The following is an 18,883-nucleotide window of genomic DNA, read 5'->3' on the forward strand; positions in this document are numbered from 1 at the left end:
CGAGGGACGTATGAACCCCAGCTTCAGGTAGGTGTCCAGGTACTCCCGGAGGTGACTTGTCTCCGGCCCGGTGAGCGCGTAGATTCGTCCACACGGGACTACCGCACCAGGTACTAAATCGATGCGGCAGTCGTATTCCAGGTGAGGGGGCAGTTCTTCGGCCTTTTGAACGTTGAACACCTCTTTATATGACAGGTACCATGTCGGGAGTGTGACGTCCTTCTCTGCGGCCATGGCCACGTGTTGAGAGGTTGACTGACCTGCTTCGTGGTTGTGGTCTGTGCTGATGCATCGGTGACGACAGGAAGTGGAACGGAATGAGATGGTATTGTTGGACCATTCGATCGTCGGTTCGTGTTTTCGTAACCAGGGTAATCCAAGAATGAGTTTACATCGCGGGGCTTGGATTATGTTGAACTGCAGCCACTCGCCATGATCCTCCCCTATGGTTATCCAGAGAAACGGGGTAACGTATCGTATGGGCCCAGACTCCAGTTCCTTCCCGTCGACAGCAAAAACAAGTTCGGGTGGCTCCTTGGGTGTTAACTGGATCCCGAGCCGGTCTGCTTCTAGATAATCCAGGAAACATCCGGAGTCTATCATGGCTCTTATGGTACGTGTTCGCTGGTTGATTACCGCTTTCAAAGAGATGAAGAAGTGGTCAGGTTCTTGTTCAGTGTCGGATTCCATAGAAGGGATGGAGTGTGGGCTTGAAGGCTTCCCTTCCTGGTCCTTCAAGCTCTGCAGTTTCCCGTTGCCCCTTCCTCGGTTGCGAGCGCGGCTTGCCCGGGACGTGGTCGGCTCGTCTTGGGTCTAACCGGGCACTCTCGTAGGAAGTGGCCTTTTTTGCCACAGTACAAACAGAGGCCCTGTTTGGGGCGATGGTCGCGTTCGCTCAAGGTCAGCGAGGCTCTCACTGTCCCGATTTCCATAGGATCCGATCTGGGGCCAGTGTGGTCGGGAGCTTGGTTATTCTCATACGAGGATGGCGTCTTGTCTCTCCGTTTAGGATCTCCTTTTCTTTCTCGGAGACGATGTTCCAACCGGGAGGCCAACTCTACCATGGCGGAGCAGGTCTGGGGTTGTGGGTCGATCTGGGCGATGACGTCTTTTAATTCGTCCATGAGCCCTTGGTAAAAGATGGCAGACTGCTTGGGTTCAGGCCAGTCGGTTTCTGCCACCAACCGACGAAAGCTGTTGAGATACCCTATAAAGTCATTGGGTTTTTGCCTGAGTGCCAGCAGGTCGCGGTCGGCCGCAAAGGTGTCGGCCCGTCGGTCGAAGGTTCCTTCAAACGCACTGCGGAAGGCGTCCCAATCGTACAGCAGGGCTTCGTCCCTACGGACTATGGGGACTGCCCATTGAGCCGCGTCTCCTGCTAAATAGGAAATCAGGAAGGCCACCCGGGCCTGGTTGGTAAGGAAGAGCTTTGGCTTGCAGTGGAAGTGTAGCATGACTTGCGTCATGAAGACTTGGACTTTGTGTATGTCCCCATGAAACCGTTCAGGTGGTGCCAATGGAACATGTGCTGGCATTTCCACCACTACCTGCGGGGTCTGCGGGGAAAAAGGGGGCCCTGCATCAAAGGGGTTTTTCTGAAGACGATCGATACGTGCGTGTAGAGCGGCCGTTTCTGACCGGGAAGCGGCCAACTCCACCTGCACTTGGGCTAGCGCGGCTACCACGTCTTCTAAGGTGGCCATAGCCTAGTCAGCGTGATCGGGAGGAGAATAAGTCGTGGGCCGAATATTCTGTCGTGTACCCGCTGGTTTCCTCTCCTCAGGATGACGCTGATGCTGTAAAGGGTCCACCTCCCATCTGCCCCTAGTCCGGCGGATGTGTAACACACACGGACAGAGGAGGCAGGTGAGCGAGGGAAGGGAGGATAGGGACGGCTGGGAGGGAGATCTGAAATGAAACAAACACACTATGAGCGATAGCCTGCTCTGTCAATCCCCCGGGTTCCCATATGTGGGTGGCTCGCTTACCTGGCGTCTCCTCCCGCCTTGTGGTTGGGAAGTGGCATCAATCTCCTCTTTGAAGGAAATGAAGAGAGGTGGGCAAAAGGAAGGGCGTTGCGCCTGGCTAGGCCTCTCCCCACGGGGAGTCCAGGAGGTTCAGCTAGGTGGTGCAACCCTACTGGTCGCCGGAGATCTGAACTGCACCTTTGAACCTCTTGCCTCTGATGATATTCTGGAAGTTGCAGATGAAGATACTAGATGGAGCATTCCATCCCTCACTGTCCCCCCAGTAACAAGGTGGACACCAGTGATAATTCAACTTAATGCTCTGGTCATGGAATTTGGGCTGAGAGCTGCTAACGGTCAATTTCCCTCCGACCTTCATGCAGCATCCACTTTTAATAGAATCTCTAGCCCATCACGTATCGACTACATTCTAATTGACCGTAGACTCTGGCACTATGCTGAGGATATGGTTATTCTTCCAACTGTCGATAGTGATCACAATCCCTTGTGCCTGACTACAAAGAGTATATGGACCCCAGACCAACTAACCCCTGACTACCGCCCGACAATGCTCACAAGGGATGTCATTCCATCTAATTGCAAAAGACATCTCAAATGGCCTAAAATAGTAGTAGACAAACAAAAACTGCCCTCTATCAAAGAAATATTGTTAATAAAAACTGATGAACTTAGGCAAGCATGTGCAGATGCCAACGAGCAATCAAGGGCCGTGTCTATCCATGCAGACACCATTGAGTCAATTGGGTCTTTTTTCATTTCCCTCTCTGCCAACAACCCTCATAAACAGAAAGCACCCAGCTCTTGGTTTAACTCTGAGTGCAGGTCTAGCAGGAAAATGCTTGCAATCGCTATTAAATCTAAGGATTGCACTTTAATAAAAAATGCTAGGTCTGCCTATAAGAGAACCATAGCTAACGCAAAACGCATATGGGAAGAATCTGATTGGCTGGCTTTAAAAAATGCTAGCCTAGCAAAGGATGGGACCACATTCTGGAACCTATGTAGATACTCCCATGGTCAAGACCCCGATTTAATTCCTAATCATATTACTAACCACGAATGGTTCACCCATTTCTCGAAATTGTACTCGGATGACAGCAGGCAATGTACTAGGGTTTCTTTTCCTCTCATCCCCACTGACCTAGTTCCGCCTAACACTGATCCTTTTACTGAAACGGAAGTTATGGCGGCTATTAACAGATTGGTCCCAGCTAAAGCTGCAGGTCCAGATGGCCTGCCGGGGGACCTGTTCCGCTATGACCCCAAACCTTGGGCTGAGTATTTTACCATCTTACTTAATGCCTTCCTTAAAGGGTTTCCCATCCCCGAGTCATGGAGGGGGGCGGAGGTCATACCAATATTCAAGAAGGGCCACAGGGAGGACCCTTCCAACTACCGACCCATAAGTCTTATTGACGTTAGCCAGAAGGTGGTTGGCAGGGTTCTGCTAGAGCGAATTTTATTGTGGGTCACTGACAATGATATTCTGTCACACTATCAAGCTGGGTTCAGGCCATTTACGAGCACGATCGACCAGGTCTTCAGGCTCCTACTGTTATATTGGAAAACTGTATTGATTGGTAGGGGCAATCTCCATCTAGCCTTTATCGACCTAAAATCGGCCTTCGACCTGGTCCCTCGTGATCGCCTATGGTCTGTCCTTCAAGATTTAGGTCTTCCGCCTTACATCCTTGATCTCCTGGTACGCCTCCATGAGGGGAACTTTGCCAGGGTGAGATGGGGCAGTCAGGCTCAGAGAACCGACAAGATCCCAGTCAACAGAGGAGTCCGCCAGGGCTGCGTACTTGCGCCCACTCTTTTTTCCCTTTTTGTCAATGGAGTGGTGAAATTCCTGCTCGAAGTCCCGGCGGATGCCCCTGTTTTGGCTGGGGAAAAAGTCCCCACTCTTTTATTTGCGGACGATACCCTGCTGATTTCTAAAACACCTGCAGGGCTTCAGAAGATGATAGACAGATTTCACTTGTTCTGCTCTATGAGAGGATTGTTCATTAACACTCTAAAAACTAAGCTCCTTTCTTTTAAATCTCGGAAATCACCAAGTGTACCCATCATGTCTCATGGCATTCCCCTAGAATATGTCAAATTATTTGACTACCTAGGTATTAGGATTTCCGACACTATGACCTGGAAGCCCCACATCCAAAAAATGCTGCTTAACCACAAACGAGCCACGGGGGTATTAGCCAAAGAACACCGCTCCTCGAGGAGTAAGCCAATTACCCCCGCATTAACAATTTATCAGGCCAAAGCTGTAGGTTCGGCCATCTATGGAGCCGAACTCTGGGGCTTCGAAAACACAGAAGAGCTCACGCTGTCCGAGAACAAATTCCTAAGAGAATTAGTTACAATGCCAAGAGGTACTCCTTTGAAACCTTTCCTTAGTGACCTGGGCAGGCGTTCACTTAAAGACATTATTAGGCTACGCCCCCTGTTATTTTGGGTTCGTCTATGGCGCACCCCGGAGCTAGCCAAATTCGCAGAGGGTCTGAGAGAAATTATGAACACAGCTGGCTCCCAAAAAATAAGCTGGCTTCGCAACATTAAAAAATCTCTAATCCAGCTTGGCTTAATTGATCTTTGGGAGCATGGAGCCTCGATTAGCAAGATGGATCTCAAAAAAGCATATTGGGCCTGGATCGATAACCGGGATCTTAGTAGCTCAAGTCATGGTAGATTAACTGAAGACTTCTTTACTTTTAAGCAGACAGTTAACTTTGAGCCTTTTCTCGAGTTTATCCAAAAACCTAGAGACAGATCATTATATTTTCAATTCAGACTCGAGATCCTCCCTACTCGTGAATTTACCAGTAAATGGAAGCCTCCTTACCAGACTCCTGCTACTTGCCTAACATGCCCCGAAAAAGTAGAAAGTATAGCCCATATAATGTTCGAATGCCCGGCGTACAGTAACCCGAGAAAAAGATGGCTAGCTCCTGCTTGCCGTCTCCTGGGCATTTCGAACTATCGTGTCGCTCTACGTATTCTTCGTACTGACACAACTTTGGTGCTAGTGTGTGCTGTGGCTAAATTTCTGGCCTGGTCCTGGATTATTAGAAATAAATTTAATAGCTGTACTAGATGAGTTACTGAACTGTTTTTATATATGTCTTTTAAAATTGTATTTTTTAACTCTATTTTAACCGTATTTTTATATGTTTTTATAACCAGCCACTAAGCTACATTATGATCTCTCGTAAAATATGTTCCCTAACGAACTTCTATTTTTACCATGATTCTTTTGTACATGCTTTTATGATAACTTTTATCGAAATAAAGCTTTTTGACTGACTGACTGGCAACCCCAACGAGGAATGCTGGTGAGGAAATCCTCTGCGTAAGTTCAGAGAGGATCGTAGGAGGTCGCTTGGAACCGTGGGCTCACGGACTCGTGGCGCTCCTACGGGGTGAAATTGCCTCGAGTACGAGGCGGTCTTATTCAGGTATCTCGTTGGCGCTGCTACTTCCAGGCTCAGGAATCCTCGAGCCGAGGAGCGCGATACCTCTGGATTGCTGAGGCCCGGAAAGTCCTGGGCGGAGCGGGTACGCTGCCACTCTATGCTCCCAGGTGAAGCCCAGAGCAGAGGAGCGAAACCCCACAAGGAGTAGCCCGAAATTCCGAGAGCGCAGGGTTGCACTTCGCGCTTCTACTCAACACCCGCGGTGTAGCCGGGAGCTGAGGAGCGCGATCACAGGAGGAGCCGCACGGAGCTCTGAGGGTCGGGGATGAAGGGGTCGAGTCACCGCTCTCTACTCGCGGATGAGCCCGGAGTGGAGAAGCGCGACTGCGCAGCCGAAGCAGCCGTTGGTTTTTTCCTCTGGACTCAAAACGGGTGAGGCCTTCAGGAAAGCCGCTGCGGAGACTCGGGTCTTCAGGGTACGCAGGTTTCTCACCAAACAGGACTTCTGCATGAACCAACACAGAACGGGATACATCCGGGAATATTCGGCACCCTCTTGCGGGTGTGTCCGGCTTATATGCCTAATGGCCGCGTGACCCATCACGTGAAGCGGGGTTAGCCGGGGGGTCTGGGAATTGTAGTCCATGGTCGGGATTGGTTGTCCTGTATCCGTCCCGGGGGTCAAAGGACCCGGCACTCAGCGCCTTACCGGGAGCGAAGCATGACACTTTGTCACGAGTGAAAAAATTATCTGGTTTATTCATGATAGACTTTGATGACTCAAAAGTTAGTGCTGATGCAAATTGTGTAAAGGAGTATAATAGATTAAGAAGAAGCTATGCTCCTCATTTAGGTCAGTATCCTGTGTTTGAAAAACGTGTTGTTTGTCGGAAAAGGAGAATTGAGAATTGAGAATATCTGTAATGAGGATGTACAGAAGAGAAAACAAAAGGAGAGTGATGTGATTGCAAGCAAAAAGAAAAAGGACAATGTTGAAGAGGTTGTTGGTTGTCATTTTGAAAATAGCTCTGGTGTCAACTGCTACGCTAATGTAGTGCTGAATGTTGTATTTTATCTTGAAAGTTTGCAAGATCAGATAATACTAAATCATGAAAAAAGATTTTGTTCTCTGCTGAGTTTCCTTTATGAGAAGCTGAGTAATGATAAAACTAAAATAGAAAGTGCTTCTGATGTTAGAAATCTTTTAGATGTTCTGGATGTACACAGTTTACTGAAAATGTCCAGCAAGATGCACAGGAATTCTTAATGTATATGCTTATGGTACTGGAAGATGAAGGGGTAGAAATAGAAAATATGTTTGGTCTCTCTTATAAATGGGAACATTGTTGTGAAAACTGTATGAATACATGCAGCACTAATGTTGATTCTGAAAGGTTCATACATTTAACATTACCAGAGAGTAAAGCAGTGACTTTTAGTAAATTAGTTAAAGATGCAAATCACAACATGGAATGTTCTCAATGTAAATCAGAAATGTTATCAACGTTATTTTTAAAGAAATATGGACAGTATATAATTTTAATGATGCAACGTTGTAGAGCTGATGGAACAAAATTGGACACTTTAATAAAGAAGTTTACAGGAAATCAATTATCAATATCAGGAAAGATTTTTGTTGCAGTTGCAATAATTTTCCATGATGGACCTTCTATAACTTCTGGTCATTACACAGTTTATCTAAAATGTGAAAAAGGCTGGACACTGTGTAATGATTCTCAATTGATTTTCAAGCAACGTTTGCCTGCAGAATTACCAAATTCCTACTTAATTTTTCTAAAACCAAAATTTTAGATACAAATTGCAGCATCTGAAGAAACCATTATTTCGATTTTATAAGATTACCATTGGATTTTTCACTTAAAAAGGGTTTAAAAATTACCATTTGGCCTCATGGAAAGGTAAATATTTCTATTGTGGACTTCTTTGACCGATATTATTTTGGTGTATGTGCTTAAGCAACAAGATTTACAGACGTTATTTATTGCAAATAGTTATTGTTCTTAGAAGACATTATTAATATATATGTTACATTTTTATCAAGGTATGTTTTACTGAGGATAGATTCTGGGCTTTTTTAAACAATCTTTCAGATTGTTTATTTTTTTGCCCGCTGTTAAGTGATGAATGCAATTGGTTTCACAATTTTCAGTGAAATTCAATATATTCTGAAACCAGCAAAAAAAGGGCAAAAAAATTACTTTGTTAAATATGAAGATATATGGACTGTATTCTAAAATGTATTGTTAAATATTACTACTTTTTTTCTTTTTTTCAGATCGAGAAAGAAAATTTAGGAAATTGAATCCTTTTTTCTTGCAATTAAAAAAAAACATTTATTTCTATTTAAGGTATTTTGTTGGTCAGGTAAGTTTAAAATAACTGTATTTCTCACCCCTTCACTTTCATGCTCCCTTTTGTTCACTTCTCCTCACTCTGCTTTTCTCATTCCCCTTCTCTCTCTCTTCTTTCTTTACTGCTCTTTCGTAACTCCCTCACTCCTTCTCTACTACTCCCCTTGGTTTACTGCCTCCATCACTATTTTTCAACCATGTTTCTCTCCCTGTCTCCATGTGTCTCAGTCATTCTAACTGCCTTAGTCCTTCTCAGTTCCTTGCTCTCTGTCACTGTTTCTTTTTCTCTCCCTTTGTCTGTCTTACCCTTAATTTCCTTAACATCTCTGGGGCAGATTTACAAGCCCCCTGTGCCACCACTACGTCACCTTTCATGACGTCCTGGTGGCACAGGGGGCTCCTCCATATTTACAAGGACAGGAAAAGCCACCCTGCGTGACTTTTCCTCTCCTTGTAAATACAGCCACTTCACATGCAGCACTGTGCGTTGAAGGGGCGTTCAATGGGTGTTGTTGTGGGTGTTCCTACGCAACACCCATAGAACTAGACACATCTCCAGATTTACGAGAAATCATAACTCTGGAGATGCGTGTGAATGCTACACCACCCTAGAGGTGGCGTAGCGAGGCACAACGAGGAGAAATGTTTTAATTTCTCCTCGTTTTTTCCTCTTTCAGTGCGTGCTGCATGCTACAGCACGCATTGAAAGAGGAAAAAGCCTCTTGTGATTGTTTTTGTGCAGGAAGGTGTGACTTTCTGCAGAAGAACAATCTCCCCACCACGTAGGCATCCTTGCAGCATGGTGCAAGGGAGCCTGCACCGTCGCATGGCTGCAGTTTGTGCGCTAGCGCAGGGGAAGCATAGAGATGCGATATATTTTATTAAATATGTCGCATCTCTGTGCTTCGAAACTAACGCAGCACGTCGCAGCAAAATTACTTGCTGCACCGTGCTGCGTTAGTTTGTTATAAATCTGCCCCTCTGTTTCTACCACTCCTCCTCTCTCCATCACTCATTTTCCATCTATGTTATTTTTTAACCTTCTCCGTCATTCTCCTTCCCTCACCTTCCCTAACTGTCACTATCCTTTACTCATAGTCACTCCTATTCTCCTACTTCACTTCCTCCTGTCTGTATCTCACACCCCTTCACCTTTTCGCATTCTTTCCTTCACTCTCCCTCACTCTGCTTTGCTCATTGAAATCCTGACTCCCTTTCTCTCACTCCAGTTTCCTAAATCCCTCCATCCCCTCACTCCCCATCTCTCACTTTCCCTTACCCCCTTTTTTAATCCTCATACCTGTTATCTCACTATCACTCCACTTCTCTTACTTTCAATCCCTTTACCCTGCTGTACTTCATCCGCTTCGTCTGTTACTCCCTTTTCCTATCTCCGTCCCTTACTCCCCTTTTCTCACTCACCCCTCCCTCACTCTCCATTACTCACTGCCATTCCCTCACTCATTCACTCTTCTTAACTGTATCCTCTACCTTTAGTCCTTTTGTTGCAGTCAGTCTTTCACTTCCCTTTCATGACTGATCATACTTTCCTTTTCTCACTCATTCTGTCAGTCCTTTCCTCCTCTTCACTCAGTCATTTCAATCATTTCAATCATTCATGTATACACTACACATTCATTCAATAAAATTACAACACAGTATATTAAGAATATAGCTCTTCTTGGAGAAGTGAAGTGAGTTCTGAAAAGAACTGGGTTTTTTGTCGAGCAGCAAAAAAAAAAAATGAAAAACTGTTCACCAGGAACAAAAAAAAAATATATATATATATGGGGTGGAGAAGCAAAAAAAAAAAAATGAAAAACTGTTCACCAGCTGTTGGATTTTGTTCTCTATCAGGTTAATGCTGCTCTCACCATAACAGAGAACAACATTGCACACATTGCACAGTATATGTACATTCTGGAACAGAGGGCGGATATCCAGAGGTCTTGAAGAAGGTGATTCTGCGGCCGCAGGTGAAGTGCTCGGCTGAGGACCTGGAGGGTTGTCTCTTGTGGCTGTTCTACACTCACGTGCATAAGCCACAGGATGCACTGTTTGAAAGTGCCTCAACATAGTATAAATACTAAAGGAGTATTTTTTTTTAGGATCTCCTCGAGACAAAACAACTGCACAAACAGTGCAGGTGCCTTTTGGGGCATTCACCTTCTTCTGGCCCTCTGGAAAAGTAAAGAACTTCCAGATGAATGAGTCCTTTTGTTTCCTCTGCCTTGCTGCCACAAAGGTCTCCTCCTCACTCTATGAAGAAGTCTGCTGTTCTGCCATTGCTGTTCATCTCCTTCTCCCAGGAAATAAGAAGAAATAATGAGGGGAGTGGGTGTGGTGTTTGAAGATTCTGGAACTGAAACTACTATGAACCAATGAAAAGTGTTGTTTCGTAATCACACGACTTGCCGTGCGCGCACCGTGCCCGCACCGTGCACGCACGGAGCACGCACACATGCGCACACGGAGCACGCACACATGCGCACACAGAGCACGCATGCGCACACGGAGCACGCACGGAGCACGCATGCATGCACACACAAAGCACGCACGCATGCGCACACGGAGACGGTGCGCGCACGGTGCACGCACCCCCGCGGCAGAAGATCGCCAAAGAGAAAAGTTAAGAATGTGAAAACAAGTAACGGAAGACACTTCCTAACGCCCTAGGCCTTTTCACAGGGTCTCAAGAGGACCCACAAGAGGAAAAAAAATGCTTTTATTTTGCGGGTGCGCACCGTCAAAAACCCTAAAAAGAAAAAAAAAACAAATTAAACTGTTTAAAAGTTTATTGAAGATATTAACTATGCTGTTCAACTTTATCCAAATTAAAAAAAAAAAGAGCTGAGTCATTCCATATTACAGGATACAGTCAATCTATAACTATATACATAGGTAGTTTATTGTTAAATAAATATATAAAAAATATAATAATACATACATAAATTAGCATTTAAAAAAACTTACAAATTCAGTAAAAAAAACATAGGTTTCACACACGTTATAGTTAGGAATTAGGATTTAAAAAACCTTTGAAATTCACTGAAAAAAACATAGGTTTCACACACGTTATAGTTAGGAATTAGCATTTAAAAAACCTTGCAAATTCACTGAAAAAAACCATAGGTTTCACACATGTTAGAGTTAGGAATTAGCATTTAAAAAACCTTGTAAATTCACTGAAAACACCATAGGTTTCACACACGTTATAGTTAGGAATTAGCATTTAAAAAACCTTGCAAATTCACTGAAAAAAACATAGGTTTCACACACATTATAGTTAGGAATTAGCATTTAAAAAACCTTGCAAATTCACTGAAAAAACCATAGGTTTCACACATGTTATAGTTAGCTGGACATTTCACTCGTACAAAACCATTGAAATTCCCCCGTTATAGTTAGTTCAGCTAACTATAACTCGCGCGCCCGCAATCCACTGCTGATGATGTCACATATTACATCACTCATGACATGGTCAGTGACATCACTCATGACATCACTGATGACATCTCAAATGACACACAGATACTTTCGCTCTCGAGCATTTCTTCTGACAGATCACAGGCGGCATAATCTGTAAATTCAAAAAAATGTGAACTAATTAGTTGAGTGCAAATTTAAAAATACCCATAACTAACATCAATGGTGATAATAACATCCCAAGCAACTTCATGAGGCACACAACTAAAATTCTCGTCTGACTATATACATAATAAAACCAAACATCATGTAGTCACATCTTTGTCATTCAATTATTACTGGATCAGAATGAAATTTTTGAATGATATTTTTCAAACGGGCCCTCGTCACATATTTTGCTCATATTCAAACTTACAGTTGAATTTAACCAAGATGTACAGAAAGCTACTCATCGCAATTGTGTCCCATCAGGACCAACGTTCTGTATTGTACAATCAGCTTTGACTCAAGACGACGCAGATTCTGAACTCTGTTACCTCCCCTTTCATTCAATTTCACCATATCAAGTACACAAAAGCTAAGCAAATTGATGTTTTGGTTATGAAGACTCTGAAAATGTCGTGCTATCGGGTACTGCTTATCTCCATTTTTAATCGCACAAAGATGTTCAAGTATCCTTTTCTTTGCTTTGTGTATTGTACTGCCTATATAGGCTTTCTTGCAGGGACAAAACAGGGCATAAACAGCAAATTCTATATTACAAGAAGTGTTTTTCACTATCTAAAATCGTTTACAATCTGGTGAAAGTCTCACTTCTTTCATATGTTTGCAGGCTTTACAATTCCTGCATGTGAAAAACCCTTTTATTCCTGTTGATGTCAAAATTGATGGTTCTACCGCCCTGCATAGAGTATCTTTAAGAGATCTAGCTCTCTTAAAGGTGATCTGAGGGGAGGCCTCCACGCTATTTGCTAAATCTGGATCTGTATGTAGAACAGGCCAAAATGTATTTAAGCTCTTCCGTACCTTAAAGGCCTGTCGACTATACGTAGTAATGAATCTGATTTTATCTTGGGACTTTTCTTTATCATCTTCCTTCACAGCTAACAGGGATGCTCTAGATCTCTCAGCCACTTTAGCTTTCGCCTTGTTGATCACTGATAATGAGTATCCTCTTTCAAGAAATCTCTTTGTCATAGTTTCCTCTTCTGAAACTCTCAGGTGTACTACAGTTCCGTTTCGCCCGTAGCAGTTCACGCACCCGTATGCTGTTAATTAATGAACTCGGATGGCAACTTCGTGCGTGTAGCAAACTGTTACCTGCGGTGGGTTTTCTGAAAAGTGAACTCTCAAGTTTATCATTCTAAACTGTAAGTCTGAGATCAAGAAACTCCAGTTTATCTTTTGACCATTGGCTGGTAAATTGCAGATTGAAGCTGTTTAAATTTAAAGAGTTCACAAACTCTGCTGCCTCATTTTCAGTGCCATCCCAAACACAGAAAATGTCGTCTATGTAGCGAACCCACATGGCCACTTTATTCACAAACATAGACAACTTTCTCACTATTTTCTCTTCCCAGTATCCCATGTAGACACCTGCAAAGCATGGAGCAAAGCAGGTCCCCATTGATGTACCAAGGGTCTGTTTGTAGATCTTATTATCAAAGAGGAAGTAGTTCTGTGTCAGGCAAATTAACATCATCTCTAGTAGCATCTCTGTATGAAAGAGATATGAAATTGCTCGTTCATTGAGGAAGTGTCTACATGCTTTCAGGCCCAGATCGTGAGGGATACCTGTGTAAAGACTCATGACATCAAGTGACAAAAGGGAGTAATGACTTTTCCATTTAAGCTTCTCAAGACATCTATGAAAATCTCCTGAGTCTTTAACATAGGTCGGGAGTTGCTGAACCAGAGTCTGAAGGAAATGGTCTACGTATCTTGAGGAGTTCTCAAGACAATTCCCTCTCGAAGAGACTATGGGTCTTCCTGGGGGGTTCTCCTGGTCCTTATGGATCTTGGGTAACAGATATAATGCTGGGAGTCTAGGGAATTTGCATTCTAAAAATGTAAATTCATCTTATTCTAATAACCCCTTGTCTTTCCACTCTGTTAACTGTTCTTTGAACATCCTTACTGAATGTTCGTACTCCATTCTATTACTTCTGCTATATCTGTCACTGTCTGAAAGTTGTTTTATTCCTTCATTGATATATTTCTGTCTAGACAGAACCACTACGTTCCCGTGTTTATCTGATTTTTTAATCACTATTGTGTTGTCATTCTTAAGATTTTCAATATCCTTTCTTTGTGCCGGTGTTACATTATTCCACCCCTTCCTCCTTTTCTGATTGGACATTTTGAGTAGTTCTTGTGTAACTCCTTTTTCAAAAATTTCAATTGCATCATTTATAATTTGCGGCAAAAATACCGATTTAGGTTTAAAATCATTCATAACTCAAATCAAGGGAAACATTCTCATTAATTAAATTCACAAACGGGTCACTTTCCCCATTGTCAACATCTGCTAAGATGTTGAGAGTGTGGAGTAATTCAACATCACCTATTCTAATGTTGCTTTGATTATCTCTTTCATTTTCTAGGCCCCCATCAATGGTGGCTTTTGTCGCATACCACTTTTTAATGCGTAGCTTTCTCGTAAAAAACAACAAATCTATGCGACTCTGCGTGAAATCAAAGTCATTAGACGGACAAAACGTAAGACCCAAAGATAAAAGTTCTACCTCCATCTTGGTGAGTGTTCTCTCGGAAACGTTGACAACTGCTTTCTTCTCCATTATTTCGTTTTCGCCTGGCCCCTTGTCCGACTTCCCACTGGGCTTCCTAGTTCTCCTAATGCTGAGGTATACTTTTTTCTTCCGCCTCTGTTTCCGTTTCCATGATTTTGAAATCCCCCTTGTTGTTTGTTGTTCGTTTGTCTTCCTTTGGCAACCATATCGAACTCTGTTAAAATGCTGGTTTTTACTCCCGTAAACTTAGAAATATTGGAGAGATCACTTCCACTCGTCACACTTCCCTCTGTTGGATTCTCGGTGCTCAATTGCTCTTCGGCATTGTTGACTTGTACTGTAGGATTCGTTCTTCCCCCTATTAGGGCAGTCCACAAACGATCATACTTTTTTGCAAAAGTGAGTATCTGGCCTTTCTGATAATCTACGAAATCTCTTTGAAACTTTCGTTGTTTTTTTACTTTAATGTCATCTTCTATTTTACTTAGGCTTTTTTCCATCTTTTCCATTTCTTTTTGAAATTCTTCTGTGCTGCAGAGTGTTTTTAGCTGCTGCGTGTGTTCTTCAATTTCAATCGCCATTCTCTCCACATCTTTTCTGGCATGTTTCACCAGCATTCCTAACATGTTAGTTGAGCATTGATGGTTGTTGCTGGCCCAATCATTAACCAATTCTGGGTCCGGATCGTTAAAAGTTGGTGTGATGAAAATCCGCACACCCCTTGGTATTCTACCGACTTCGATGTACTTTTGGAGAGTGGTGGCCTCCCACCACTTATTTTGCTCTGTTTTGAGGACTTTCCACATCTTATCCCACAGTGTCTTCTTAGTGGGTGCTGACGTTTCACTGCCTGCAATTGTGTTTGTTTCTGTAGCTTCATCCATTGATCAAACATCTTATCTTCTGCCTCAGAGCGCTTGTTATTTCTTATCGCTGCCATTTCTTACTATATGCCAATACACGCTGTTTATGCTTCACTGCTAATTGCGACAAGACTGTCTCTCGATCTGAAAATAGTTTTTTCATCCATCTGCAAAGTTAACCTCTGGCACTTATCTCCTTCATCCCGGAAGTCTCTGTTTATTGGAAAACAGCTGTCTCTTCTGTGTCCCCTTCCGTGAAGGATGTCTGTACCAGCTTAAAAACTTAGCGGGCAAGGTCAAACAATAATCTAAAAGCAACTGAACTCAGTGCAATGCACTGACATCACCATGACCACGCCACTTACGACGGCGGTCCGTGGTGAGGGGACAAGCCTAAAAACACCGCAACAAACGCTGTTGTATTTCCAAGAAAAACACCAACCACGGACTCCGGCTGGCTTCTTAAGCAGTGAAATTTATTTTGCAAGAATTCTGGCTACTCGACGCGTTTCGGGACCCTGTCCCTTGATCACGAGTGCCGTTGGTAAAATCTAATTTCCTTAAATTACCACGTGACACAACACAAACAATAAACAGTGAAAACAGATTTTAAGTCCAAAGAAAACTTTTCTTAAACAAATAGTAAAGCCGCTGTGCATTTCATATCGATAATTTTTGAGGAGAAACTGGGTAGCGTCATGTTTGAGACCTTAATATTAAACAGCAACCAATCATTATCATCAAGTGATTTGGTCTTGGGGAACATTACAAAATCATTCAGATAAGTTCAACCATTGTGAACAGATGGAAACATACGTGCTTAAATCATTGCCCCAGTGGGCATTTTAATTGTACGCTCTTATTTACTAGTTCACCCTTACTTTCTACTGCTCTTATTTGGTCTCTACACAAATCACACCCATACAGTCTGTAGATATATATATACACATATATATATATATAAAGTGCCCAAAGCAATTGAGAGTGCACTCGACTCGGCGGAAACCACAGGGTTTATTCAGGTAAGAAACGAGCAATAGCATTCATCATAAAAGTAATGTTCCTTCCGACGCGTTTCGAGGCTCCTGCCTCCTAGTCATGGATGATTGGTCATGCGCACAGCAGATGGCTCTGATCATTCACAGCATGGCTCCTTAAATACCCCCAGTGGGTTTTGCTTAGTGCGTGAATCGTCATTCCTCCCCAATGCATGCTTGGACACATAGTCCATGTCAGAGTGAATTTTCACCCTCCGGTGGGCTCCGCTGCGTGCACGTTTCTTTAATCATATTGTTGCCCACCAGTGGGCCCTGAAGCTGATGCAATTTTCGCTTTTATCCTCCTCCAAAGTGCTACGGTGAGTCATGGCAAAGTTCCGACTCACAGCCTCTTCAAATGAAAGATGGTGCAGCTCTCCACGGCAGGGCTTCGTGTAGTTTATTTGGTGTCCAAAGTGCCCAAAGCAATTGAACGCGCACTTGACTCAGAGGAAACCATAGGGTTTATTCAGGAAAGAAACAAGCAACAGCATTCATCATAAAAGTAATGTTCCTTCCGACGGGTTTCGAGGCTCCTGCCTCTTAGTCATGGATGATTGTTCATGCGCTCAGAAGATGGCTCTGATCATTCACAGCATGCTGGAACATGGATTTTGGAGCTATAAACTAGATTCCCTGGGGGCCACAAACTTGATGAGGAGCTTGCCACACATCTCCATGAGAACTAACTGGATGTCCTTCCATGATATTGATTGTTACTTTTTATGTTTCACAGTTACATTGGTTTTAATTATCTGTATACACTGTATATTGAATTGGTACTTACTATGTTTTCTATTTTATTCTCTTTTCTCATTGCACATTGATCATCTAAGCCAATAGTGCGATATCAAATTTCATTACTGCGAAATACTGACGATTGTTTATAACTTTCTGTCATAATATTTCTGCGAGGTACAACTATGGCCGTAGTAATAATAGACTAAATGCTTTACTACTTATAGATGCATGTTACAGAATGGCCGACATGTTTTACTTACTTTGTGAGAGCAATGTACTGTAGTCCTCTGTCCATGTTGTATGTTGATTTATGCATGCACTTCCTGAATGGCTCTTTGTGTGATCAAGACATCAATTGTCGAAACGCGTAGTGTTAAGAGCAATAACGAGCATTCTGCCTTGCAGCAGGTCCTTTGAGAGTGCATTTCACTTTCTTCAACTCGTTGGATTACTATTGTCCGGACTTGGGTTTACCGGCACCACACACCACCTGACTACATGCTTGTTCCCAGAAGGACATGCTTTCTGGTTTCGAATATATATATATATATATATATATATATATATTCAATGAAAAAACCAAAGGTTTCACACATGTTATAGTTAGCTGGACATTTCACTCGTAAAAAACCAATGAAATTCCCCCGTTATAGTTAGTTCAGCTAACTATAACTCGCGCGCCCGCAATGCACTACTGATGACGTCACATATTACATCACTCATGACATGGTCAGTGACATCACTCATGACATCACTGATGACATCTCAAATGACATCACTGATGACATCATCCAGTGAATGTGTGTTTTTCTGAAAATTAAATATGTTTTATATATGTATATCTCAAGGTCGATGGAAGAATAAATGAGTATATAAGTGTCTAAATTGATGATTTGTTTCTGAAAAATTGATTGTATAACTGACTGATTAAGTGTATCTTTTTGAATACATGGCTTAGTGAGTAATGTTTAAATGTGTAAATACCTGTATCAGTCTCTCACTTCGTATATAAGTGGCTGCATGGGTTGGTGAGTAGCTACATGAGTGTCTATATAGGTTAATAGTTGGTTTTTTGAGTATCAGTATGAGTGTCTGAGTGTCTTCATGGTGTGGTGGGGGTATTACGTAGTGCATAGATGCATGAATGAGTGACTCACTGTTTGTATGTGTTGAAGACAGCATGTGTGCAGGACTGTATGGGTGGATGAGTGTGTGCATGGGTGTGTTAGTGAGTGAATGACTGTCTCAATAGTGTCTTCATAAGTAACTACATATGTTTTAAACTAGTATATGTGAGTATTGGTGTTTATAAGTGAGTATATGTGAGAGTGAGAGATTGGTAGACTTCCTGTATGAATAAGTATGTGTTTCTATAAGTGATTGTTTAAAAGACTAAGTATGTGTAAGTTTCTGTAAAAGTAAGTGTGGTGGTGTGTGTATAACTGTATATGCAAGTAAATGGATGTTTGATTCTTTATTAGCATGAGTGACTATGTGTGAGTAACTCTATGGATGAGTGGCATTGTGTAACAGGATGTATAGGTGTATGAGTACATATGATGTGTGAGTACATGTATGAGTGACTGTATAGGATTGTTGGTGGATGAGTGGATGTGTATGTGGATCTTAGAATTACTGAATAGGTTGTTGTAACTGTTATTGGTATGTCCATTTTTTTGAAAATTTTAGTCTCTATTTTTGAATGTTTGTATCAAAGGTTATATTAGGGTGAGAGGAGGTCTACCACTCTGTCACAAGGATAATGTCATCAGTGATGTCATTTGAGATGTCATCAGTGATGTCATGAGTGATGTCACTGACCATGTCATGAGTGATGTAATATGTGACGTCATCAGTAGTGCATTGCGGGCGCGCGAGTTATAGTTAGCTGAACTAACTATAACGGGGGAATTTCATTGGTTTTTTACGAGTGAAATGTCCAGCTAACTATAACATGTGTGAAACCTTTGGTTTTTTCATTGAATTTCTAAGGTTTTTTAAATGCTAATTCCTAACTATAACGTATGTGAAACCCATGGTTTTTTCAGTGAATTTCAAAGGTTTTTTAAATGCTAATTCCTAACTTTAACGTGTGTGAAACCCATGGTTTTTTCAGTGAATTTGCAAGGTTTTTTAAATGCTAATTTTTTTTTTTTTCTTCTTTTTTTTTTTACATATTTTTATTTTAATTTTCTATCCTTTTTTAAAGACTATGGTTAAATTTTTAAAATTCTACAATATGTTTTTTTTTTACATTTTTTATAAAATAAACAGGTAAAATTTATTA

This window comes from Triturus cristatus, chromosome 2_2 (genome assembly GCF_964204655.1).
Source record: "Triturus cristatus chromosome 2_2, aTriCri1.1, whole genome shotgun sequence".
Lineage (NCBI taxonomy): Eukaryota > Metazoa > Chordata > Amphibia > Caudata > Salamandridae > Triturus > Triturus cristatus.